Below are 27038 nucleotides of genomic sequence, written 5' to 3'. Positions count from 1 at the left end.
AGCAGGTTCAGGGACAATTTTACATATATGGCTATCATACAGTTTATTTTATAAGTATTAGAGATGCTACTAGCTATTCAGGTATTGGTGAAGACTAGTTGTGGGACATAGGATTCTGAACAAAGAGAAATGGTTTGACAATATGGACAGCTGAAGATAACAGTGACATTTATCCTGGAAATGTACAGGAGCAGATCTATTTATTTGATGGGTGACGCTAAATAGTGGTTTATCCAACAGACCCCTCAATGGTTGTATTTGTAGATATAAAGTTTACAGTAAATTTCCAAAGGAACATACAATGAGCCACTCAGTAAATAAAATCTGCAACAAAAGTTTATTTGGTAAGTGCTTTTGTGGCATAGATACACCACTTCATCAGACCTATAACTAATGAAACATCCAACTCTTATATATCCATGCTAACTAAAAAGCAAACAATCGTCAGTTGGCAACTATTAACTTAAACACATTTTCCTTAAAAAATATATTACATCATTACTAAAAATTTATATTTCTTAAAAACATAATATACATTCCTATCAGTTAAAAAACATTTTATTAAAAAAATATATAATTCAAATACATATACTGCAAAGTATATAACTATTGTACCTAATTGAACAGCTTTATTTTTTAACCAATGTTCTTGATTTTAGCAGGGGTTTAAGGGGTACCCTGTCATTTAAGTCCCTTCCTTTGTCTGCCCTGAATCTCACTATCCACCTACTTTCTGTTGTCTCTGTCAGGTTCACAATATTGCCCCCACTTTCACTTCCATAGACCATTTCTACAGCAAGAAATCTAAATGTGTGTGAAGTGTCTGTTGTATTACTGTGTTTTGCCAAAGCATTAGTGCAATCACCATTCCCGACTTTCAGCATATGTTCCCTAATCCTAAATCTCAGTTTCCTGTTGGTTTTGCCAACATAGAAAGATACGCACTGGTTACATATCGTTAAATAAACAATGTTTATACTATTGCAGTTTGCCCTAACATTAAACTCAAATTCTGTCTGAAAGTCCGGATGTAAAAATGTATTAGTATTGTCAATGTATCTACATTGATTACATTTATAGCATGGAATCGTACCTTTCTTTCCACCCAGTTTATCCATATCTTTTCCCTTTTTTTGGATAACATAAAAACAGTTTCAGTGACATTTTATTCTTGTAAGAGAAACAAGGCCTCTCACCTACAACAGGACATATAGCTGGGTCTTGTGTTAAAATTGGCCAGTACTTCCTAATAAGGGTTGGGAGGGTAGCCTAATGGTTAAGTTGTTTGCCTTACAAACACAAGGTGCAGGGTTTGAGTCTCACAAGGGATAGTTGGCTAGGCTTAAAATGACTTGCAAGGGCAATTAGCCTAGTACTAACCTATGAACTTCCTATGAACATCTGTGAACAGACATACATCACTTGAAAATTAAATTGGAATACGTACAAAGTTATTCATCCTTTTCTTATTATTATTTTGATTCATGTAATGGAGACACGCCCCTCTGAATAATATGGTTTCCCCACATTACACCTCATGTCAATTGCATTTTATAGTGTCTCATGAGTCATGGAATCAGTATACCCCCTTTCCACAAACCTCTGCTCTAAGTCATTTAATTCAACATTAAATACTTAATCCTCTGTAGTGAGTCTAGATGCCCGTAAAGTTTGGCCTTTGACTACATTCGTAAAAATGTGCCTGGGATGCATACTGCTTCTGTGCAAAAGGTGATTCCTATGACAATCCTTCCTATACATTTTAGTGGATAACTTCCTTGTGCTATCCCAATATATGCATATATCAAGGAAGTTAATTTCTTCATAAGAAGAATTAATCTCAAATGTTAAAAAATCTGTTGTATTATTAAGACACTTACAGAAGCTGTCTAATTCATCAGTGCTACCCTTCCACAGTAGGAACAGGTCATCCACAAAATCTTTGTAGAAAATCAACTGGTCCCATCTGCCCAATGACAGCACATACTGATTCTCCCAACTGGCCATTACCAGGTTGGTGTAGCTATGGGCACTAGAAGTGCCCATAGCTATGCTTTTCTTTTGCAAGTATAAGTCACAGTCAAACATCATGACATTGTTTTCCAAAATAAGCATCATAAGCTGACATAAAAGATCCACATGTTTGCCTTCATAAGTTTCATCAGATAATAAGTATTCATGCAGCATGTCCACACCCTGCTCATTTGGTATACATGTGAACAGGGAGCATACATCCAACGTGACCAACAAAATTGTACCTTTCTGCAAATCAGCATCCCTATTGTAAATGAATAAATCTTGTAGAAACGGCTTAGAGTCTCTAAGAATATACTTGTTCTTATCAACAATGGGTCTTAAGTTCCTTTCCACAAACAGTGATATAGGCTCTGTTACCCAATTCCTCCAAGAAACAATCGGTCTCAATGGTGGTGTAACTGGATTCTTGTGAATTTTGTATAGCCCGTTTATAACTGGTGTCAGAGGTTTGGGTACTCTAAAATATTAAGTTATTATTAATGTTATTAGGAAGTACTGGCCAATTTTAACACAAGACCCAGATATAGGTCCTATTGAAGGTGAGAGGCCTTGTTTCTCTTACAAGAATAAAAAGTCACTCAAACAGTTTTTATTTTATCCAAAAAAGAGAAAAGATATGGATAAACTGGGTGGAAGAAAGGTATGATTCCATGCTATAACTATAATCAGTGTAGATACATTGACAATACTAATAAACTTTTACATCCGGACTTTCAGACAGAATTTAAGTTTAATGTTAGGGCAAACTGCAATAGTATCAACATTGTTTATTTAGCAATATGTAACCAGTGCTCATCTTTCTATGTTGGCAAAACCAACAGGAAACTGAGATTTAGGATTAGGGAACATATGCTGAAAATCAGGAATGGTGATTGCACTAATGCTTTGGCAAAACACATTAATACAACAGACACTTCAAACACATTTAGATTTCTTGCTGTAGAAATGGTCTATGGAAGTGAAAGTGGGGGCGATATTGTGAACCTGACAGAGACAACAAAAAGTAGGTGGATAGTGAGATTCAGGGCAGACAAAGGAAGGGGCTTAAATGACAGGGTACCTCTTAAACCCCTGCTAAAATCAAGACCATTGGCTAAAAAATAAAGCTGTTCAATTAGGTACAATAGTTATATACATTGCAGTATATGTATTTGAATTATATATATGTTTAATAAAATGTTTTTTAACTGCTAGGAATGTATATTATGTTTTTAAGAAATGTTAATTTTTAGTAATGATGTAATATATATTTTTAAGGAAGGTGTGATTAAGTTAATAGTTGTCAACTGATGATTGGCTGCTTTTTAATTAACATGGATATATAAGGGTTGGAGGTTTCATTAGTAATAGGTCTGATGAAGTGGTGTGTCTATGCCACGAATGCGCTTACCAAATAAACTTGTTGCAGATTTTATTTACTGAGTGGTTCATTGCATGTTGCTGTGGAAATTTACTGCAAACTTTATATGTACAAATACAGCCATTGAGAAGTACATTGGATGTTCCTGTGGAAATTGTATCTCTCTTTTTTATCCAAGGACCCTGTTTTACAGACAATGACTTGTCTTGTGTTTAAATAGTGGTTTAAATTATTTTGCCTTCTGAATGGATTTCAGCGGTAGTGGGATGTGATTATGTTCATAGGTGTTTACTAGGCTAACGACCACAAGGGCCTTTTTAAGCCTAGCCATGCACCCCAAATGTCTGTCAAGTTTTGAAACCCTTGATAAGTGTAAGCAGGGGTTTGGGAGAAGAACTATTTACTGGTTACCTGTGTTCATTAGAGACATAGGTGCCAAACCAGGGATATATTTCTGGTTTCCCATTCAATTGTCCAAGTTGCACTTGAATTGGGTTAGGGAGGAACTCTGCTCCACATGGAGTCAGTTCCATAGATGTGGTAGTCTCTGGGATACAGACATCTCTCTCCAGCAGGACCAATTTATATCACAAGCAAGGTTTAAGTCTTTAGAATGGATCATTCTGGTGCTGTGCTGTTTTTTTGTGGATATGCAGGATGTCCATCAGAGTGGGGTCTGACAATGCCCTGTATGCCAGGCATAGATCTCCCCTCAAAAGCCTGTAGAAGAAAGAATACAGGGATAGGGTCTTGAGGCAGTCTGAAAAGGACATTTTACACACACATATATATATATATATATATATATATATATATATATATATATATATATATACATATATATATGTGTTCTCTAACACGTTCCCTGAGGGTCCTTACATGCATTTTAGATGGTCATCTTTTTTATATATCTCTTTTGATATCAGCTTTAGATGTCTTAGATACAGATATTTTTAGATATGTTTAATGTAAGATTTTTTTTCTCATTAGTGTCTCATCATCTCACAAAGTTTTTAATATATTATTATTATGTATTACAGTATATCAATTGCTTATATATTTATAAAATAGTCTTTGTTAATTGCCAAATCCATTAGAATATGAATATTACGTTTTTAATATTAGGTATTTTATATGTTTTAATATTAATGAGCACACAGCTGATTGGTTACATAATGGATTGAATGTGGTATTTAAATGTAAGGGATCCGTTAGTGCATTAACAGTCTGATGAAGCATTCTTTTGTAATGTGAAAACGCTTACTGTGCACTGGGAACGTTCTGTTATTCTTTATGTATTTTCATCAATAAACAGTCAACGGTCAGCTCATTGTCATGGTGTGCCTCAGAGAGTTCATTTTTAGATGTTGTTTTGGTGCTTCACTTGAGGCACTCTACCCTTGGTGACTGATTTTGCTACATACTGTTATGTAAGTTCTTGAAGTTTAGAGAGAGATTTGGCAGAGCAGATCAGGGTCAGGTCATCAGCGTATTGAACTAGAGTAGTATTTCTGTAGCAGTGTATAGAGGTCATTGATGAGTATACTTAAAGGTATGGGGCCTTGTATAGATCCTTGGGGTACACCAAGAGTTACAGGCAAGAAGCTGGAGAAATTATTTTCCTGTTCAATGCTAGTTCTCTGTTTTTCAAACCGCTGTTGTTCAGAGTTGATGAGCACTAGTGATGAGAGTTTATTTAAGAGTTTCTGGTAAGAGACAGTATCTAAACCTTTTGATAAAACTAAGAATGGTGGAGACAGTACCTAATGCTTTTTATAAATCTAAGAATGGTGGAGACAGTATCTAAGGCTTTTGATAAATCTAAGAATGGTGGAGACAGTATCTAAGGCATTTGATAAATTTAAGAACGGTGGAGACAACATCTAAGGCTTTTGATAAATCTAAGAATGGTGGAGACAGTATTTAAGGCTTTTGATAAATCTAAGAATGGTGGAGACAGTATATAAGGCTTTTGATAAATCTAAGAATGGTAGAGACAGTATCTAAAGCTTTTGATAAATCTAAGAATGGTGGAGATAGTATCTAAGGCTATAGATAAATCTAAGAATGGTGGAGACAGTATCTTAGGCTTTTGATAAATCTAAGAATGCTGGAGACAGTATCTAAGGCTTTTGATAAATCTAAGAAGATAGTAGTAGACAGTATCTAAGGCTTTTGATAAATCTAAGAATGGTGGAGACAGTATCTTAGGCTTTTGATAATATCTAAGAATGGTGAAGACAGTATCTAAGGCTTTTGAAACATCTAAGAATGGTGGAGACAGTATCTAAAGCTTTTGATAAATCTAAGAATGGTGGAGACAGTATCTAAAGCTTTTGATAAATCTAAGAATGGTGGAGACAGTATCTAAAGCTTTTGATAAATCTAAGAATGGTGGAGATAGTATCTAAGGCTTTTGATAAATCTAAGAAGATAGTAGTAGACTATCTAAGGCTTTTGATAAATCTAAGAATGCTGGAGACAGTATCTTAGGCTTTTGATAAATCTAAGAATGGTGGAGACAGTATCTAAGGCTTTTGATAAATCTAAGAATGGTGGAGACAGTATCTAAAGCTTTTGATAAATCTAAGAATGGTGGAGACAGTATCTAAGGCTTTTGATAAATCTAAGAATGCTGGAGACAGTATCTAAGGCTTTTGATACATCTAAGATAGTAGTAGACAGTATCTAAGGCTTTTGATAAATCTAAGAATGGTGGAGACAGTATCTTAGGCTTTTGATAATTTTAAGAATGGTGGAGACAGTATCTAAAGCTTATGATAAATCTAAGAATGGTGGAGACAGCATCTAAGACTTTTGATAAATATAAGAAGATGGTAGGAGACCGTATCTAAGGCTTTTGATAAATCAAAGAATGGTGGAGACAGTATTTAAGGCTATTGATAAATCTAAGAATGGTGGAGACAGTATCTAAAGCTTTTGATAAATCTAAGAATGGTGGAGATAGTATCTAAGGCTTTTCATAAATCTAAAAATGGTGGAGACAGTATCTAAAGCTTTTGATAAATCTAAGAATGGTGGAGACAGCATCTAAGGCTTTGGATAAGTATAATAAGATGGTAGGAGACAGTATCTAAGGCTTTTGACACATCTAAGAATGGTGGAGACAGTATATAAGGCTTTTGATAAATCTAAGAATGGTGGAGACAGTATATAAGGCTTTTGATAAATATAAGAATGGTGGAGACAGTGTCTAAAACTTTTGATAAATCTACGAATGGTGGAGACAGTATATAAAGCTTTTGATACATCTAAGAATGGTAGAGACGATATCTAAAGCTTTTGATAAATCTAAGAATGGTAGAGGCAGTAGCTAAGGTTTTTGATAAATCTAAGAATGGTGGAGGCAGTATCTAAGGCTTTTGATAAAACTAAGAATGGTGGGGACAGTATCTAAGGCTTTTGATAAATCTAAGAATGGTGGAGACAGTATCTAAAACTTTTGATAAATCTATGAATGGTTGAGACACTATCTAAAGCTTTTGATAAATCTAAGAATGGTGGGGACAGTATCTAAAGCTTTTGATAAATCTAAGAATGGTGGAGACAGTATCTAAAGCTTTTGATAAATCTAAGAATGGTGGAGACAGCATCTAAGGCTTTTGATAAATATAAGAAGATGGTAGGAGACAGTATCTAAGGCTTTTGATAAATCTAAGAATGGTGGAGATGGTATCTAAGGCTTTTGATAATTCTAAGAATGGTGGAGACAGTGTCTAAAGCTTTTAATAAATCTAAGAATGGTGGAGACAGCATCTAAGGCTTTTGATAAATATAAGAAGATGGTAGGAGACAGTACCTAAGGCTTTTAATAAATCTAAGAATGGTAGAGACAGTATATAAGGCTTTTGATAAATCTAAGAATGGTGGAGACAGTATCTAAGGCTTTTAATAAATCTAAGAATGGTGGAGACAGTAATTAACACTTTTGATAAATCTATGAATGGTGGAGATGTTATCTAAAGCTTTTGATAAATCTAAGAATGGTGAAGACAGTATCTAAAGCTTTTGATAAATTTAAGAATGGTGGAGACAGTATCTAAAGCTTTTGATAAATCTTAGGTGGAGACAGTATCTAAAGCTTTTGATAAATCTAAGAATGGTGGCGACAGTATCTAAAGCTTTGGATAAATCTAAGAATGGTGGAGACAGTATCTAAAGCTTTTGATAAATCTAAGAATGGTGGAGACAGTATCTAAGGCTTTTGATAAATCTAAGATGGTGGAGACTGTATCTAAGGCTTTTGATAAATCTAAGATGGTGGAGACAGTATCTAAAGCTTTTGATAAATCTAAGAATGGTGGAGACAGCTTCTAAGGCTTTTGATAAATATAAGAAGATGGTAGGAGACAGTACCTAAGGCTTTCAATAAATCTAAGAATGGTGGAGACAGTATATAAGGCTTTTGATAAATCTAAGAATGGTGGAGACAGTATCTAAGGCTTTTAATAAATCTAAGAATGGTGGAGACAGTAATTAACACTTTTGATAAATCTATGAATGGTGGAGACAGTATCTAAGGCTTTTGATAAATCTAAGATGGTGGAGACGGTATCTAAGGCTTTTGATAAATCTAAGAATGGTGGAGACAGTATCTAAAGCTTTTGATAAATCTAAGAATGGTGGAGACAGCATCTAAGGCTTTTGATAAATATAAGAAGATGGTAGGAGACAGTACTTAAGGCTTTTGATAAATCTAAGAATGGTGGAGACAGTTTATAAGGCTTTTGATAAATCTAAGAATGGTGGAGACAGTATCTAAGGCTTTTAATAAATCTATGAATGGTGGAGACAGTATCTAAGGCTTTTGATAAATCTAAGATGGTGGAGACGGTATCTAAGGCTTTTGATAAATCTAAGAATGGTGGAGACAGTATCTAAAGCTTTTGATAAATCTAGAATGGTGGAGACAGCATCTAAGGCTTTTGATAAATATAAGAAGATGGTAGGAGACAGTACCTAAGGCTTTTGATAAATCTAAGAATGGTGAAGACAGTTTATAAGGCTTTTGATAAATCTAAGAATGGTGGAGACAGTAATTAACACTTTTGATAAATCTATGAATGGTGGAAATGTTATCGAAAGCTTTTGATAAATCTAAGAATGGTGGAGACAGTATCTAAAGCTTTTGATAAATCTAAGAATGGTGGAGACAGCATCTAAGGCTTTTGATAAATATAAGAAGATGGTAGGAGACAGTACCTAAGGCTTTTGATAAATCTAAGAATGGTGGAGACAGTTTATAAGGCTTTTGATAAATCTAAGAATGGTGGAGACAGTATCTAAGGCTTTTAATAAATCTAAGAATGGTGGAGACAGTAATTAACACTTTTGATAAATCTATGAATGGTGGAAATGTTATCGAAAGCTTTTGATAAATCTAAGAATGGGGAAGACAGTATCTAAAGCTTTTGATAAATTTAAGAATGGTGGAGACAGTATCTAAAGCTTTTGATAAATCTTAGAATGGTGGAGACAGTATCTAAAGCTTTTGATAAATCTAAGAATGGTGGCGACAGTATCTAAAGCTTTTGATAAATCTAAGAATTGTGGAGACAGTATTTAAAGCTTTTGATAAATCTAAGAGTGGTGGAGACAGTATCTAAGGCTTTTCATAAATCTAAGAATGGTGGAGACAGTATCTAATGCTTTTGCTAAATCTAGGAATGGTAGAGACAGTATCTAAAGCTTTTGATACATCTAAGAATGGCGGAGACAGTATCTAAGGCTTTTGATAAATCTAAGATGGTGGAGACTGTATCTAAGGCTTTTGATAAATCTAAGAATGGTGGAGACAGTATCTAAAGCTTTTGATAAATCTAAGATGGTGTAGACAGTATCTAAGGTTTTTGATAAATCTAAGATGGTGGAGACAGTATATAAGGCTTTTGATAAATGTAAGATGGTGGAGACAGTATCTAAGGCTTTTGGTAAATCTAAGATGGTAGAGACAGTATCTAAGGCTTTGGTAAATCTAAGATGGTGGAGACTAGGCTTCTGGCATTTCTATGAATGCCAACAGTATCATCATAATTCAGCAAAGCAGTAGGATGTGGATAATCCAAATGATACTGGATTTAAAGGACATCCTTGTTGAACACCACCCCTTATTTCAACCTCTTTCCCCCCAAAAAAAAATTACTCATGGCTTTATCTTAGCTGTTCTATCTAATCAACAACTATTGGTTTTCACCTAAACCAGCTAACACCTTTAGCATAGCCATAAGTGATTCTTTATCATAAGCATTCTCAGTATCAGTATTTCAGAAACAACATTTCTATTTCATTCGTTTTAAACAATCAAAGCTGTTCTTTGATAATCTACTGAATTTTACAAGTCCACCTTCTTAATACCAAACCTTAAATATGCAGCCATATAAGTATTTCATTAGGCATTAAACATATTACTGGATAGTCACAAAGTACTACTATTATACGTTTCCTGTCTTTCAGTTTAGTTCTATCATTTCCCTTTCAGTGTAGTCTCATAATGTACTACTAGGTTTTATATCTCTTTCCACCCCATTCAGAAGCCATATATTCAATTCTGCTGACTGCATACATAGTTGTTTTGTTGTTAAAGCTGTATAGTACTCATAAGAGATACCATTGTCCCAATAACATGACCTGTTTTCACTTTTCATAATGACAGCTGCAATTCAATTAATGTCAAATGTTTATCCAATCCTTCCTAATCTCCTTCATCAAATTCCTTATGTATTAATACTTTTTAGTCCATTGTACAAAAAAGGGTCTATGTCACGAAATCGAATGTTGTGAATGCCGATTACCGGAAGGCCGAACTTGGTAGTTCGAAATTTGAGAATGTTGAAGCCACGGAAACCCAAATTCTTTTCCAGGGAAAGAATTCAGTTGGCCGTTTCTGTGGCTTCAGCATTTTCGGACTGGGTCAAGGTAAGTGTATAAATGGGTAGTGACGGACTTTAGGGTTAGGACGCGGGTCAGATAAGTGTGTGGTAGTGACGGACTTTAGGGTTAGGGCACGGGTCAGGTAAGTGTGCAGTAGTGATGGACTTTAGGGTTAGGGCTGGGTTAAGGATAGTGCATAGATAGTGGTGTATGTTAGGTTAGGTGTAGGTTTTGAAGGTGTTTGGTGTGATTGTATTATGCGTGTGTTTTTCAGAAAAGCAAATTTTTTCCCTGGGAAAAAATTCACTGTTTTGAAGTGTCGATGTTATCCGAATTCGATCTTCCAAATTCGAACTTATGGTGTTCGACATTTTGGAAGTTCAATTTCGTGATATAGACCCTACAAAAAACAACAACTAAAAACTGATGTAATGAAAGGAAATCATCAACAGAAACTACACCACACAAAGGATTTATCAACACATGAGCACTTTCATCTGCACAATGTCTGGACTTCCTCAGAAACTTTATAGTCCATCCTTGGTACCTTACAATATTCACTTAACCCCCCCCCCCCCCCACATTCCATGCACCTTATGTACCCAGTTGACAATTTCAGCTTGATATCATGCATATTTTCTTAGAAATCCAAAGGGAAAAATCTTGCTTCCTGCCTGCAAGCTGGAATTATTTCTACAATAATTTGTGTGCCTTATTATAGCAAACCAAAAATAACTCTTTTACTGATTAAGCATTTTCCTCGTCTACTGAAGAAATTTAATGCTCTGCCAAACTTATATGTCTTTTCCATTCATACTTTGTTTAATTTGTTTTGCTGCCATATGTATTTTCTTACTTATTTTAAATTAAACCACAACCACCACTCCCTAATTATGAATAAGCCTATTAAGATTTAAATGATTACACCACACCCTAAGTAGAGTCAACTCATTCTGTATAATGCAGTCAAAACACTTAAAAATACTTCCTGAATAAAAGTGTCCTGCTGTTCAGATATTCACAAATTACAGCCTTGTGATCTGATATGCTGATATAAAATTTTAATATTTGGGGTGTGGCTCACCAGGTTTGCAGATGACTGCAAGCTGGGTGCTGTCATCTATTCCCCTAGTGATGTGGACATCCTCCAAGGGGGTCTCACCCAAACAAATGACTAGTTCCAGAAACATGGCCTCAAACCGAATGTCAAAAAATGCATCATCATCATCCCCTTTTGGAAGAGTGACGTCCCCACAAATTATCACATTGATAATAAGGTCCTAATCAGTCATGAGGGACTTGGGCACCCAGGTTGATAGCAAACTGACTTTTGACCACCATATTGCCTCCATTGTACGGAAAGCTTTGTACATGGCACACCTCATTAGTAAGGGTATATCATCCAGGGACAAGGTGGTCATAACATCTCTGTATATGTACAATGCCCCTTTCGATATGTACCTTACAAAGCACATGCAGCAGCTGGAGAGACCACAGAGGTTCCAAACAGGAGAATCCAGGGCCTCAAACATCTACCCTCCACAGATAGGCTAAAGGCCCTGTCCCTCTACTTAGTCTCATACAGACTCCTCAGAGGTGACCTCTGTCTGGCATACAAAGCAATGTCAGACCCTGCCTTGATGGGACTGCTGCATATCCGCAAGTCAAGCTCCACTCAAGTAACCCACATGCACAACTCAGCCTGGTCTGTGACATCAATAGGACTTCTTGGCAGGACAGATTTGCATCCCAGAGACCCCCACTCCCTTTTGTGGAATAGACTCCCTCTCTATGTCAAGCAGAGTACCTCTTTAACTCTTATAAAGCACAATCTGGATAACTGGATGGGGAACAGAAAATACACCCCTGGGATTCCACCTGTGTCCCTGCTGGACAGTGGCATAGGGTGCTGATTTGTTGGAACATGGGCTAAATTCTTGGCTAGACTTGTAAGGGCCTCCATAATGTCCTATGATCCTATGATATTTTAATGAAGGTATTCCAAAACCAGATATTATTGCCTACTGTCCAAAAAACAAACCTGGTAAATCATATTAACCTGTATTTGCTGTGTCTCTGATATTTTGCTGAGATCCTGCAATAAATAAACATTCCCACCTACCCTCCCTAGTGTTGTGTGTTTTTATACTTGGTGGCTTTGCAGTTGCCCGCCCATACTGTATATTTGATCTGTGACACTCCTCCCAGTCTAGTGTTATTAGTTCACTCAATCTAATAGAGAACATTTGTGAAGGCCAGCCCACTCATGATTCTTAAAGTTGAATTAACTTCTGTTCCAGCTTTCTCCATTCCACTTTACTGGAAAAAAAAATTCTAAGCTTGCTTACCCCCCTTTCCTGTGGCAGGTCAGATACAGATTTGCTATGTCCAGGACTCTTTGTGAGCTCCTAAGCCCCCCCCCCCCAAACTTAACTGTGGTTAAACTATTCCGGGCGCCATAAAGTCTGTTTTTCAAAATTTCCCTTGCAACTAGCCGGCTTTTTAGTTTTAGCACTCATCTGTTTCTTTGATCTCAGCACTTGCTCAGAACTCACTGTAAGCACTAAATAAGTTACAAATTACTACAGGACTCAACTTTCCTCACTTGTCTAGAGGAAAACAGTTTTTAGTACTTAATAAATAAGCACCTATTCAGGCATGTCTAAAGATCAGCTCCCGGTGTTTTCCCCTGTCTACCTGATGAATCTGGGCATCTTGAGACAATGCAGCAATTGCTTCATGTACACAGACAACCCTCTCCTCCTACCATCCAACACTATGACCTGTGAGAGATGCACTTATATAGCCAAACTGGAAGCAAAGTTCTCTTTACCAAAGACAGGCCTAGACAGTCAAGAGGAGAAGGTAAACACTTGCACCGCACCACACTCATCACATAGTCCCTCAAAACTTACACCACCAAAACACACACACAGAACCACAAAACACACACCTACATTCACGGACGCTCTCTGTACTAATCTGCCCAAACAACAGAGACCTCCAAAGCAGAAATGCAAGCAACCTCCACCCCCCCAACACAACCCAAATGACACATAGTCCACATACTCAGTGTGCCATTCAACTACAGCCCATAAGGCATAATGTACCCAACACTCTAGTCATAGGTGACTCTATAGTCAGGCACACTGATGTTCCACTCACCAGGCTAAACAAGGAAAAAGTTACTGTCAGCTGCCTGTCAGGTGCCAGGATCCGCCACATAATGCACGCACTCAGGTCACTCCACAACAAGTACAAATATGACTCTGTCATTGTCCATGTTGGTGTGAATGACCTGAGATGTACCTCCCTGGACTACATGAAAAGAGACATGGAGGAGCTCTCTGATCTTGTAGCCCAGGCCGGTATGACCCTAGCCCTGAGTAGCATCCTGCCATCACCCAGAATGACACCACAATACAAGGACAAAATGATTGACTTTAACAATTGGCTAAGCTTCTGGTGTCATTCTAAGGGAATCCAGTATCTGCCTGCCTGGGATGACATGATCGACAGACCATGCTGCTTTGCCAGAGGTGGCCTGCACCTGTCACGTTTGAGATTCTGGATACTGGCAAAGGCTCTTACCACCCGTATAGTGCCTTTTTTAGGCAAGGTTCAAATGACAAATTCACCACCGTAACAGGTACAAGCAAGCAAAATCTGAGGGTAATGCTACTCAATGCTAGAAGTCTAAACCTCAAAATGCACTCACTTGAGGCACTCCTTAAAATGGAGAACACTGACATCTGTGCAATGACAGAGACCTGGTTTAAAGCTCCAGAGAGCACCCCTGCATTACCAGGCTATAATTCATACCACACCTTTTGGCCGCCAAACCCAGACCGAAACATTAAAGGTGGAGGCGTGTCCATATTCATTAAGGATATCCACACCTCCAGGCTAGTTGCTCAGCATAATGCATCCGAGATTATTCAAGTTCAACTAACTCTGGGCAAAACCGCAATTCAGATTGTAGCTTGCTACAGACCCCCCACCATGCTCCAGGATTCCCACTCCTCTTTTCTTGATACACTGGAAAATATTAAGGTGCAAACCAACACTCTAATAATGGGTGATTTAAACTACCCTACCATTAACTGGGAAAACTACTCATGTACCAACTCTTTTGCTCAATGTTTTCTGGAAATCATCAATTTCAATGCTTTGGATCAACTTATCCACACCCCCACCAGAGGCAGCAATATCCTAGACCTGGTCATCACCAACATGGGTGACCGGTGTTCTACACCAGAGGTCAGCTCCTCATTGGTCAGATCCAACCACAAGCTAATCACCCTAGACATCCACATCCCGCTCCCACCCCCATTAGGAAAACAACCGTAAAATATTTCTCCAAAGCCAACTTCACGCTTCTTAAGACAGAAGTGGCAAACTTCATGACACTCATGCAGATGGGCAACAGAGGTACGACTGCTGAATCCTACACAAATGCACTTTATAAGCACTTACATGAGTGCATGGATCGTGCTATCCCTAACAGAACCAAGATGCTATCCTGCAAAAAAAGGAAGCCAATCTGGTGGTCTTCTGCCATAAACAAACTCTACAACTGAAGAAAGAAACTGTTGTAAAAAAAGAGTAAAATTCCAGAATTGGAGGAACTCCCTGGTCAGCCTCAGTAAGAAGCTGAGATCCCTCATAAAATCCTCCAAAGCTAGTTGTGAAAACAAAATTGCCACTGATTCTAAAGACAACCACAAAGCATTCTATAGCTATGTTAAAAATCTCAGTGGCAACACTCAGATCTGCTCTGAGTTACAGCACAATGACACTAAATATACAGAAACAACTGATATTGCCAACATCCTGGCAGACAGGTTCAGTGCTAACTTTACCCCCCTCTCACCCCCTAAAGGTCTCATCTTTATACCAGAAGAACGCAAAGTTCCTGTAATCACGGCTGTACAGGTAAAAACTTCACTCTCCAAAGCCAAGAACACAGCATCCATGGGACCTGACAACATCCCAGGCTGCCTTCTACATGAACTACAGAATGAACTGGCACCCCACCTAAGTACCATGTTCAATTATAGCCTCACCTCAGGCTTTGTGCCCATTGAATGGTGCACCGCGACAGATATCCCACTCCACAAAGGGGGGGGGGCCACAACAGACCCAGGGAACTACCGCCCCATTAGCCTGACGAGCCTCGTCTGCAAGGCCATGGAATGTATCATCATGGAACTCATAAACAAAGACATTGGAAATCTCCAAACCCTGGACTCCACACAGTTTGGGTTTGTAAAAGGCAGATCATGTCTCCTAAACCTGATAGACTTCTTTGAAGTAGTCACCAAGGCCATGGATGAGGGTAAGGTGGTTCACACAGCCTATCTAGATCTCGCCAAGGCGTTTGACACCATCCCCCACTCTGGAATTATAGATAAACTCACTAAACTAGGTATAAATCCCTATGTCACAAGATGGGTTGCCAACTGGCTTACTGAAAGAACCCACACTGTGAAAGTAGCAGACTCCAAATCAGACTTCAGACCAGTGACAAGTGGAGTACCACAGGGTTCAGTCCTGGGTCCTCTCCTGTTTGGTATCTACTTCTCTGAAGTACAGGCTAACACAGAAGGTCTTTGGCTAACTAAATTCGCAGATGACTGCAAACTAGGAGACATAATTGAAACTCCTAATGATGTGGACATCCTACAAAAGGGCCTCACTGAGACAGATGCCTGGTGTCAAAGACATGGCCTCAAGCTCAATGCCAAAAAGTACATTGTCATCCCCTTTGGTAAAAATTCTGTACCCATGAACTACCACATAGGTGGTGCGGTAGTCTACTTAACACCAAAAGTGTGATGAGACCTTGGGACACAGGTGGACAGTAGTCTCTCCTTTGATGATCACATCACCAAAGTGTTCAGGAAATTCTTCTACGTGGCACACCTCATCACAAAAGGTTTCTCATCCAGGAAAAAAGAGGTCATTGTTCCCCTCTACTCATCACTCATTAGACCCATTATAGAGTACAATGCCCCTTTTGGTATGTACCTCACAAGACATCTACAACAACTGGAAAGGCCACAAAAATATCTCACAAAGAGGATTACTGGCCTCAAACAGATGCCTTACGCAGACCGTCTCAAAAAACTCCAGCTTTACTCCGCCGCATATCGCCTACTCAGAGGCGATCTCTGCCTAACATATAAAGCTATGTCAAACCCAGACCTGTTGGACATGCTCCACTTAAAGAAATCCCAATCCCTCTGAGCTATATGCTCTAGGGACCTAAACCTTGTCACCACAATAAACAGAACATGCTGGAGGGATAGATTCCTGTCCCAGAGACTTTCCATACTCTGGAACAGACTACCTATCTATGTCAAACAGAGCTCTCATTAGCACTCTTCAAGAAAAATCTTGATGATTGGATGGGCAATAGGAAATTCACCCCGGAAATCACTTCTGTGGTTCTGCTTGACAGGGGCACAGGAAAATAATTTTCTTGGGTGGCGAAAGCCAGGGTACATTTTTGGCTAGGCTTGTTTAGGCCCTAGGGCCAATAGCCTAGTACCTACCTATGAACCTATGAACCTATTCGCCTGTTCTTTTCTTAGTCATTTTACTTTAGCCCCCCAAAAACAGGGGGGGATTAAACTACTCACATTTAATGCTAACAGTTCTATTTTAGCATTTTATTTCCCTTTCTTTTCCTCCTTTTTCTACATATTATTTTGAACATTTTCTTCAAAGTTGTTTTCCTTGCTGTCTTTGATGACTAAAACAGACAATGCACTGACCTTTTTTCCTTGCTCAGACACCTATTCATAGAACACCTTCTCATTCACTTGTTGTGAAGGGTGTTTCTGAAGAGGTTCCCTAGGCCCAGAAAGGTGTGAAGGAACCATTTCTTCTAAGCATTCTGATACTGTAGGTTCATCAATTCATGCATCTGTCATAGGACAATTATTCCCTCAACAATGCACTCAGAAATGCTCTTTATTCCCAACATCTAGTACATATTTTTTTCACTATTACATCCCATCTCTCCACACTCATAATATCTTAACATTGGACAGGCATGCTTGAAATTTCATAGGTTCAGAAGTTCATAGGCCTATACTGTGCTAATGACCACTAGGGCCCTAGTCTAGCTATGCAACCCAAATGTGACCCACAACTTTGATTTATATAGGTAGTGATTTAATGACTGCCTCTGTCCATCAGAGACATAGGATCCAGACTACGGGTGAATTTCTGATTACCCATCTGTTAGTTCAAGTTATGTTTAAATATGGTTAGGGAGGAGCTCTGCTTCACATGGATGGTGACCCTGTTCCAGAGAGTGGGAATTCTCTGAAAAATATAGCTGTTTCTCCAACATGTCCTATTTAAGTCACAAGCAAAATTTAGGTCTTTTAATCTAGTAGATCTGATGCTGTTTGTTTTGTGGATGCGCAAAATGTTTTTTAAAACAGGGTACAGGGATGCTTTGTATGTCAGGTGATCAGCACAGGACTTTGTGTTTACTCCCTGTATTCTTTTTGTAAGCAACTTTCTGTGAACATTAAAGTTGCTGCATGTGTCTGCTCAGATACATACTGAAGGGGGCATTATACTTTATGACAGGTCTGATGAGGGCTAAGTTCAGAGGTATGATGACCTCTCTGGACCTTGATGCCATGCCCTTGCTTGTAATTTGAGTAACAAAGTAGGATTTTCTTACTATCTTGGACACACGTTGACCAAAGGCTAGATTACTATCTACATGAATTTCCAGATCCCTGACTACTGAATCAACTTTACACCTACATGGACTATGATGGAATCATACTGGTACCTGTGGCGTAATGACTTGAGCGCACACGTGATTTGGTGGATTCTGGCTCCAGATAACCAACTAACAGTTTTCTTCTCTTTGTTCAGCCTGGCTAGAGGGGTATCCATATATCTTACAAAGTTGGCTCCTATGGCGAGAGTCCTGAGAAGTGTGTCTGCTTGCCTTAGGTCCTTAGTATTTGGGGCTCCAGCGAGAGTGACAGTATGCATGGTGTTAGGTGTTGTTTCTTCTGAGTGTCTTCAGGTTTGCTGAGACATAGCTTTGAAAATGGGTGGTCTGAGTGATCTTTGTTGTTTAGGAAGATTGCTTTTAAGTGCCTCAGCATGTCAGCCTATGTATGTATTGCATGCTATGTAAGGTGGGTGTTGTGTATGTGGTTTTGACAACCCGATGTGCCTCAAATGTCATTGTGTAAGTACACCTTTTAGATACTGTGTCTGATTCTATGAGAAGTAAATGGTTGTCAATAAACATGAAACAATTTCTACATTGTCTCAGGATGGCCATACCCACCAAGCTGACTACAGACATGTTAGGAAATTGCATATACATACTGTTCAGACTTTGATTTGTGAGCTATAAAGGGGTAGTGTTTTGGGGTTAGAATGCTATTAAGGGTGGTTTGTTAGTGCAGACTCACAAGTGTGCTTTATTGGAGCACGTATGCTAAATAGTATTAAATTCTACTAACTTTAATATTTACACAATACTGAATTCTACTAAATTTGTAGGTATTGTTACTTGACTCCCAACTAGCTGCTCTAAGCTTGTCAGTGCACAGGGTATTTGCAGTATATTGCTGCTTTTCACAGTACAGGTTTATGGACCATTACTACATGGAAAATTTGTTTTCTAGGTGTTTGCTACTACAGGGCATTGCTAACCTACTTAAACATGCAAAAATTTTAGCAGTACAGAAAAAAACAAAAAACTAACTGATGATCCCTCTGGCCAATAAAATGACTACACTATAAGTCCTTTTGTGTATTTCCCAACTAAGATATGTGAGGCAAACACCTCCTCCCACCAGATGAATAAACATTAAAAAGACAGAAGAGACCCATTAGTGCAATGCTACCACAAACTACTTAAACAATTAGCTGGAAATCCCTTGCTGAATGCAATTTCCTACAGTCTTACAGCAGTAACAGTGAGAAAAAGAGCAATTTATTTACAAAAAAAAAAACAGTGAAATTCACACATAAAAGTGGGAAACAGAAATAATCACTCAAAATAACTTGTGTGCTTTAGCAAGCAAAGGTACTTAACTTTGCCTGGATAGAATTGGATATAAGTAAAGTATTTATGGAATGCAGGCTAGGACTAAAAGCTTTGCGGAGTTCCTCAAAAATGTGCAGGAGACAATATGCAGTAAAGGAGGTTTACTCAAGAGAAATCCTGGTTTGCATGGTATCATGGATATATGGGAAACTATGGTTGGGAAGAGAACATAAATAGCTTATACAACAGTCAACAGCAATGAAAGAGAAGAAGGGGTGAGTCTGGAAATCAAATTATCACAAGGGGATCAAGTTACCATAAGGAGTAGAAGCCAAAGACACAACCTTATAAAACAGCACCAGCAAAAATATGGGATGGTTGGGTAGAACAAGCAGGCTAGCTAGAAAGGCATCCAATTAAATAAAGGCAATATTGGAGCTCTTTCAGAAACTTTAGCTTAATGTGTTAACAAAAAAAGCTTAATGTGTTAACAAAAAAAGAAAAAAAATATACTTGTTTTTCCTCCTTTCTAAGCTAGTATAGTCCAGTTTTCAGGTTAGTACTGAATTCAGGGCTGTGTTACAGGTTTCTGTGTTTGCCCATACCTTACTTGGATAGAAGGAAGTTTCTCTATTCACTGTGAGAGACGGAGCTTTGAGCAGCCTATCTGTCCCTGGAGGAGTGGTTTCAGCCCAGAAATTAGTAGTTTATTGGCCATTTTGGGCTACTTTCTCTCTCTTTCATTTCCCCTGCTATAAAACCCGCATTTGTGTGGTTTTGCACATTGGGTAGCACCGGTTAGCTGGGGTATAAGTATTCCCGGCTCCACAAAGTCTACTCTTCAATTTTTCCCTTGGAACTAGACAAACTTTCAACTTAAGCACTCAAACCATTCACTTCTCACCCCGGCATTTGCTCCAAACTCATAGCAAGCATTAATAAACCTTAGCACTAGACCCCTTCCCCTATACTGTAGAGAAGGACATGGCTCTCTATTTGACCTTACCTGCCAATCAGTAAAACAGTTCACTGTATCTATCCAGGCATGTCCAAAGGGCAGTTTCAGGCGTACTCTCCGGTCCAACTGGTGAATCTGAGCATTTTGAGGCAATGTTACAATTGCCTCATGTACACAGAAAACCCTCTCTTCCTTCCACCAAACATTAATACATGTCAGAGATGCAATTATACAGCCAAACTGGAGGCTAAGCTCTCTCAACCCAAGACTGGACCAAGCAGTCACGAGGAGAAGGGAATTACTTGCATCACACCACCAGTCTCACATAGACCTATGAAACCAGCACCGGCAAAAAACACACATAAATACATGAAAACATACTCAGAGGCTCTAAATAAAAATCTGCAAAAGCAATAGAGACCTCCAAAGCAGACATCCAAGCAACCTCCAACCCCCAACACAAAGTATGAAACACATACTTCATAAAACCAGTGTGCCACACAATCACAGTCCTTAAGGCAAAATAACATCCCCAACACACTAGTAATAGGTGACTCTATAGTCAGGCACACTGACGTCCCACTCACTAGGTTGAACAAGGAGAAGGTTACTGTTAGCTGCCTGTCGGGTGCCAGGATCCACCACATAACACAAGCACTCAGGTCACTCCGGAACAAGTACAAATATGACTATGTCATTGTCCACGTTGGTGTGAATGACCTGAGCCATACCTCCCTAGACTACATGAAAAGAGACACGGAGGAGCTATCTGATCATGTAGCCCAGGCCGGTATGACCCTGACCCTGAGTAGCATCCTACCCTCACCAAGAATGATACTAAGTACAGAGAAAAAAATGATCAATTTCAACAATTGGCTAAGCTTCTGGTGTCATTCAAAGGGGATCTGGTGTCTTTCAGCCTGGGATGACATGCTTGACAAGCCACGCTGCTTTGCTAGAGATGGCTTGCACCTGTCATCCTTAGGCTTTCAAATACAGGCCAAGGCACTTGCCACCCCCATAGTGTCTTTTTTAGGCAAGGCTCAAAAGACAAACTCACCGCCGTAAATAGCACAAGTAACAAAAACTGAGGGTAATGCTACTCAATGCCAGAAGTCTAAACCTCAAAATTCATGCACTCAAGGCACTCCTCAGTATGGAGAAAATTGATATATGTGCAGTAACAGAAACCTGGTTTAAGGCTCCAGAGAGCACCCCAGCACTACCAGGCTACAACTCATACCATACATTTCGGCCACAAAACCCGAACCAAAATACAAAAGGTGGGGAAGTATCCATATTCATCAAGGATACCCACACCTCCAGGTTAGTGGCACAGCATGATGCTTCAGAGATCATCCACATGCAACTAATAACGGGCAAAACTGCTTTTCAAATTATAGCTTGCTACAGATCACCCACCATATCCCAGGACCCCCACTCTGCATTCCTGAAAACACTGGGAAACATAAAGGTCTTACCAAACACCCTGATATTGGGTGATTTCAATTACCCAAACATTAACTGGGAGAACTACTCAAGTACAAACTCCCTTGCTCAACATTTCCTAGAATTTATAAAGTCAAACATCCTGGATCAACTGGTCAACACCCCCACCAGAGGTGACAACATATTGGACCTGGTCATCACCAACATGGGCGACCGGTGTTCCACACCGGAGGTCAACCCTGTGCTGGTTAGATCTGACCATAAACTAATCACTCTGGATATCCACATTCCGCCAACACCCCCGGTCAAAGAAACCACCGTGAAAAACTTTTCAAAAGCAAACTTCACGTTACTTAAGACTGAGGTGGGAAGTTTCAAAGCCCCTATGCTAAAGGATAATGCTATCCAAGCTGCAAAATCCTTTACTAATGCACTCTACTAGCACCTACAAGAATGCATGGATCGTGCTATCCCAAACAAAACCAAGACTCACTCCTCCAAGAAAAGGAAACTAGTCTGATGGACCCCTGCCATAAACAAGCTATACAATAGAAGGAGGAAACTAGTACAGAAAAGAGTAAAATCCAAAGAAGGAAGACATCCCTGATCAGTATCAGCAAGATACTATGATCCCTCATAAAATCATCCAAGGCGAGCTTTGAAAGAAAAATTGCTATGGACTCCAAAGATAACCACAAGGCATTCTTTAGCTATGTCAAGAATCTAAGTGTCAGTTCTCAGATCTGCTCAGAGTTAGTGCAGAATGGCACAAAATACTTTGAACTGACTGATATAGCCAACATCCTGGCAGACAGGTTCAGTGCAAACTTCACCCCCCTCTCACCCCCAAAAGGGCCCATAACTATACCAGAAGAATGTAGTGCCCCTGAAATCACAGACACTCAAGTTAAAACAGCCCTCTCCAAAGCCAAAAACACAGCATCAATGGGACCGGACAGAGTCCCAGGCTGCGTCCTACATGAGCTCAAAGATGAACTAACCCCTCCCCTAAACACCCTGTTTAAACTCAGCCTCTCCACAGGCTATGTGCCCACAGAGTGGCGTACAGCAACAGTTATTCTACTCCACAAAGGTGGAGCCACAACGGACCCTGGGAACTATCGCCCCATAAGCCTGACTAGCTTGGTCTGCAAAGCTATGGAGTACATCTTCATGGATCTCATTAACAGAGACTTTGGAAACCTCCAAACACTGGACCCTACCCAGTTCAGCTTTGTTAAGGATGGATCATGCCTCCTAAACCTGGTGTACTTCTTTGACACAGTTACCAAGGCTATAGATGAGAGAAAAGTGGTCCACACAGCCTACCTAGACCTTGCAAAGGCCTTCAACACCATTCCCCACTCAGGTATTATAGATATGCTCACCAGCCTGAACAAAAACCCCTACATCACAAGATGGGTTGCCAACTGGCTCACGGACAGACCCACATGGTAAGACTTGCGAGAGCTAGGTCTGACTCTAAACCGGTTAAAAGTGGCATTCCCAAAAGCTCAGTCCTAGGACCCCTCCTGTTCGGCATATACTTCTCAGAGGCATGGGCAAGCAGAGGAGGTCTATGGCTGACCATGTTCACAGACGACTGCAAACTAGGGGCTATAATTGACACTCCAGCTGACACAGACATTCTCCAAAAGGGTCTCACTGAGACAGATACCTGGTGTCAAAACCATGGCCTCAAGCTAAATGCCAAAAAGCGCATAGTCATCCCCTTTGTAAAATACAAAGTACCTACAAACTACCACATAGGTGGTAGCCCCCTAAATAAGGAAGATGTAATAAGGGATCTGGGGACCCAAGTAGATAGTAACCTCTCCTTTGATAATCACATTGCCAAAGTGGTTATAAAATCCTTCTATGTGGCCCACCTAATCACAAAAGGGTTCACATCCAGATCAAAAGAGGTCATTGGGCCCCTCTACGCATCACTCATCAGACCCATCATAGAGTACAATGCCCCATTTGGGATGTACCTTATAAGACACCTGCAACAACTGGAAAGTCCACAGAAGTATCTCAGCAAGAGGATCACTGGCCTCAAGCAGATGCCCTATGCAGCTTGACTGAAGAAACTCCAGCTGTACTCTGCCACATACCACCTACTCAGAGGTGATCTCTGCCTGACATACAAGGCCATGTCCAACCTAGAATTGATGGACATGCTCCACCTAAAGAAAACCATATCCCCTCGAGCCACACGCTCTAGAGATCTAAACCTCACCACAACAATAAATAGGACGTGCTGGAGGGATAGATTCCTGTCCCAGAGAGTTCCCATGTTCTGGAACAAGATTCCAATCTACATTAGGCAGAGCTCCTCACTAACCCTCTTCAAGAGAAACCTTGATGAGTGGATGGGAAACTGAAAGTTTACCCCAGAGATCACTTCAATGGCTCTGCTAGACAGAGGCACAGAGAACTAATCTAAGGGGGCAGCGAAAGCCGACACATTCCGGCTAGGCTTATAAATGTCTTCGTGCAGATAGCCTAGTACCTACCTATGAACCTATGAACATATTGGAGGAAGGGGCAGACACAGAATGCAAGCAGGTATGTAATAAGCAGAATATAAAATCACTGAAGCACAAACTGGAGCACAGACAGTTCTCTCACTATTGAACATCTACTACAGTTTAAAGCAACAAACTATGCACTAATTTAGCAGTATCACTCTTTATGGAAAATATGTAATAGTAAATTACTCTATCAGTATACACAGTTCTGCCACAACTGTGAATTAAGCTACAAGACTATGGCCCATCAGGGTTTAAAATACAAACAGAGATAGCTTTTACAAGTAATTCTGCTTGTGGAAATAGAAGTGCAGAATAATGCACAAACACAATCTTCCCATAACTGGTGATTAAAATAAATTTCAAAATGCAAACAGATGGAACAGTGCAGAAAAGTGTAAAGCAGTATAACCACACAGGTCACTATAAGTGCAACTTAACTATTTAAACAGAACTGAAATAATTAAAATAATTTAATTCTCTCTCCGTTTTTTGAAAAGCTAGTTACTCACAGTTCCAAACCTCTCCAGATCTTGGATAAAAGACATCACGTGGGGGTAGATCTGTGCTGGAAACAGGAGAATAGCTATAGATTTTATACAAAGGCTATATTGGATCTCTTTCAGAAACTTTAGCTTAATGTGTTATTGGAAGATGGGGCAGATACAGAATACAACTTTCAGGAGATAAAAGATAAGCAGAATCTAAAAGCACCGAATCACAAACTGGAGCAGAGACAATTTCTTACTATTGACTTCTACTGCAGTTTAAGGCACCCGACTATGCAAAATTTAACAGTAACACTGTTTATGAAAAAATGCAAAAATAAATGACTAAGGTTGAACATCTGGCAGTAGTACAAAGGTTTGCCACAACTGTGAATTAAGATACAAGACTATAGGCTAGCAGGGTTTAAAATACAAATAAACAGATTTTGCAAGTAATTCAACTTGTGGAAATGGAAGTGCAGAATAATGCAACAACAAAATTGTCTCACAACTGCCTAATTAAAATACAAGGCCTGGGACCCAGAATTAACTAAAAATGCAAACAGGTGGAGCAGAGCAGACAAGTACAAAGTAGTATTATCACACAGGTCACTATCAGTGCAACTCAAATATTTAAGAAGAACTGAAATAATTAAAATAATTTCTCTTTCCTTTGTTTTGAAAAGCTAATTACTCATAGTCCACACCTCTCCTAATCGCGATTAAAAGGCCCATATGAAAAACATGTCCTTGGTTGTCTAGCTTTGCCTGACTACACACTGATTGGACCCAACAAAAGCCTGATTCCCTAAATGTGTGAAATGACCCTCATGCTCATTCAAATCAATGAATACTTCCCACCTCCTCAATCAAAATACAGTTTGTCAAGAATTTTCCTCAGCAGACTCAGTACAGTACAATCATTTGAGGAAAACAGTATATGCAACCATTTCTTCTGAAAAGATGTATGCTGAAAAGATGTATGTCTTGGACAAACGTTTTTTAAATCTATTTAAAATGCAAGTTATAAATAGTAATTACTTCCCTTGGAATTGTACTCTTATTAGATTAAAAGTTTTTCAGAGTTAACTGTAAAACATCCTCTGGTTCTAAGATGAAGTTTTAAATAATTTCAGATGAAAAATGTACAAAGTATCTCACGTGTTATAGCACCTTGGACTAGAAAGCAGATCTTTCCATGGGGAGTTCCCTTCTTTCAACCATCAGAAATGTAGCAAAAATATGTTTGGGACAAAGAACAAGTGTTTGACACTGTCGTGTTGGTGGATTGTAAACCCAAACTATAATTAAGTGTGCTTGCAAAGGACATGGGATAGTGTTTAGACTCTTCCTAGTCCCACCTTCTTAACATCAACAGAAGGAAGTGATATTTTTTGTATAGATTCTATACATTGTTCAGTTATCTCTTCTTGTAAGAGAGTCAAGCAGTTTTTATTGACAGAAAGCTGCAATGTTAAATTCATGTATGGTAAATACTGCCACTTCTGCCATGTTTCCTATAGCCATAACCCACGCCTGGGTGTGGGTAATGCTGGATTTACCCACGGTTGGCGTGGTTTGGTCCCAAGGGCGAAGCAAACAAACAAAGCCAACTGTGGGTAAATACAGCATTACCCACACCCAGAAGTGGGTTATTGCTATTATACCATGACATTATTTAAGAAAAGAAACTATTACTTTTCTTAAATAATGGCATAGTATAATGCCTGTTTACTGCCCTTCCGCAGATGTCTGGCATCCGCGGCAGTTCTGATGTACTGCGTGCCTGCGCAGTACATCAGAGCTGTGAGCAAAAGCAACGGAGAAAGCAAGATCTCTGTTGCTTTTTTTTTTACTGTTTCGCTATGTTAAATGGGTTTAACATAGCGAGACAGTTTTAAAATAAGCAACGGAGATGTCCGTTGCTTATTTTAAAACTGTCTCGCTATGTTAAACCCATTTAACATAGCGAAACAGTAAAAAAAGCAATGGAGATCTTGCTTTCTCCGTTGCTTTTTTTAAAAACCTGTCTCGCTATGTTAAATGGGTTTAGCATAGCGAGACAGCTTTAAAATAAGCAACGGAGATCTCCGTTATCAGCACTGAAGTAATCCTGATCAGACTGCCTTAATTTGTTCAGAAGAATAAATGCTTCATAGCATGAATACAATAATTTATCAGAAATGTGAACATTGAGTATATAAAACAAATATGGCTGAATGTATTCTGGAGTTTTGGCATCCATTTGAAACCCAATAATCTTTACTTACATGTTGAGCTA

Source organism: Protopterus annectens, chromosome 3.part1, assembly GCF_019279795.1.
Source record: "Protopterus annectens isolate FY-2018-M chromosome 3.part1, PAN1.0, whole genome shotgun sequence".
Taxonomy (NCBI): domain Eukaryota; kingdom Metazoa; phylum Chordata; order Ceratodontiformes; family Protopteridae; genus Protopterus; species Protopterus annectens.
Note: the sequence above shows the minus strand (reverse complement) of the source record.